The sequence below is a fragment of the Psammomys obesus genome, unplaced genomic scaffold (assembly GCF_907164565.1).
Source record: "Psammomys obesus unplaced genomic scaffold, mPsaObe1.curated_primary_1811, whole genome shotgun sequence".
In the NCBI taxonomy this organism is placed as follows: Eukaryota; Metazoa; Chordata; class Mammalia; order Rodentia; family Muridae; genus Psammomys; species Psammomys obesus.
Window position 1 is genome coordinate 1217950 of NW_026591086.1, and position 2235 is coordinate 1220184.

Consider the following 2235-nt stretch of genomic DNA (forward strand, 5'->3'; position numbering starts at 1 on the left):
GCCTGTTACTGAACTTATTTACTTATTTAAAGCTCTGGGACTGGAACACAGGGTCTCATATGTGTTAGCTGAGCTCCTGCCCCTGGGCCCTCCGCTTCAGATACTGTTAATTGAGGGAAAGCAAGGGTAAAGGTGGACTGTTTTCTCAAGGCTGTAAGGTGGGAGAAAGTGGTGCCAAGGAATGCTCCTCCTTTTTGACTAGGAAAGGAAACATGGGTGCATATCAGTGACTGCCACCTCCTCCCCACCGACCTGCCGGTGTGCCAGTCTCCAGTGAAAGGTTTGTGGGCTGTCTCTTCAGTTCGTGATGCCAGAGCAGGTCACACCCACAACAGGGAGAACACACCTCGGTAAAAAGGACTTTCAGCAGAATTAATAAAACCCAGAGTTTACACAAGGGGGTGCTCATGCATGTGCTGGTCATTTCAAAGGACCAAGAGTTAGAAAGGAAAGAAAGAAAGGGGGGAGGGGAGGAAGGAAGGAAGGAAAGAAAGAAAGAAAGAAAGAAAGAAAGAAAGAAAGAAAGAAAGAAGGAAGGAAGGAAAGAAAGAAAGAAAAGTAAGACAGGGGCTCTCCTGGTAAGAGCATGTTCCATTAGAGACAAGAATTCAAGTCTGCTGTGACACACAGTGAAAATGTGGAGAGGCCAAGGTTTGGCAGAGGTGGGATATTTGTCTAGATGTGAGGGGCCCTGAGTTAGGTGGTGATGGTGGTGGTGATGCAGAACCACACAGAGAAGGGAGTCGTTAAGTGGCTTAACAAATAATTAGACAGTAGACCAGAGGGTAAGAGAGAGAGAGTTTTCCAGATAGCTGAAGTGGAGCACGGCACCTGAGGAGACAGGTGGGGAGGTGTACCAGGGCATTTAGGAATAGTAAACAATTCAGTCTCTGGAGCTGCTTAAGAGCATCTGTCCTCTTCCCGGTCAAATTTCCTAGTCACAGAGATGAGAACAACTGACCTCATTCCTAGCTCCTGGGTGGGCCCCAGTCACCACAGTGCATTCTCTTGCCACAGCTGGTTCTCAAGAAGCATGTCCTCCAGGCCTAAGCAAATTAGCCATGGCTTTCTCAGGGGACTGAGACACACTCATTGCTATTGGACATGGAAGAAGCATGCAGACCTAAGATTTCTGTTTCTCATTGTGTTTGGATGAGGAGAAAACAAGAAGAAAAGCTGTTACAGAAAGCTAAGGGGATTGATTGCAGAGAAATGGAGCCAATGACTGGACCAAACTCTGAGGAATCTTCTCTTCATTGTTTAAACAAGCCAATCAAGTGGTTTCTCACTGACACCATTTGACTCTGCAGTGTTGCCAGTTTGAGCTGACAGAGGATGGGAAATGAACCCTGCAATGAGAATGGGGTCTTCTCTAGAGACACAGAAATCTCTTAAAGCCTTTGGTCATGGTACGGAGTGACATTATCATCTGATATGACTTTAAAAGACTACTGTAGCTGCACTGTGGATGGCTTGGAGAGAACAAGGCTGGACCACTGAAAAACTCGTCATGTTCCTCTTCTTTTACTATTCCGTCCAAAAGTGCCACTTTTATATCCTTTCTCCTCCAATCTTAAAAGGTAATTATCTTTAGAAAAACATTTAATTCAGTTAGGGGTGGTGGCATAGGCCTTTAATCCCGGCACTCAGGAAGCAGAGGCAGAAAGATCTCTGTGAGTTCCAAGCCAGCCAGAGCTGCATAGAGATCATCATCATCAACAACAACAAAATCTAATTCAGGGCTAGAGAGATGGCTTCGAGGTTAGGAGTACCTGTTTTTCTTGCAGAGGACCTGGGTTGGAACCCAGTAAACACGTGGTGGTTCATAACTCCAGTTCCAGGGAGAGTGGACGGCTTTTTCCGTTATACCGGACACATACATGGTGTACATACATACCTGCACATTGAAAAACACTCACAAATAAAATAAAGTAAATAATAAAATAAATATTAAAAATCCAAAAATACTTAATTTGATATCATGTACTGTATGTTCACAGGAGGACAAGGAACTTCGTGTGAGTGAGAACTCAGTGTAGGGATGAGCTGCTTGGGCATCAGGAACGTCTTTGGTATCCATTTTGGGTTGGGACTTCTGACTCTTCCATACTCTGCATGAACTCTTTTCACCTTCATTTTAAGGATTTTGTTTGTTTGGTTTTGCCTTTACTACTACTACTACTTCTTCTTCTTCTTCTTCTTCTTCTTCTTCTTCTTCTTCTTCTTCTTCTTCTT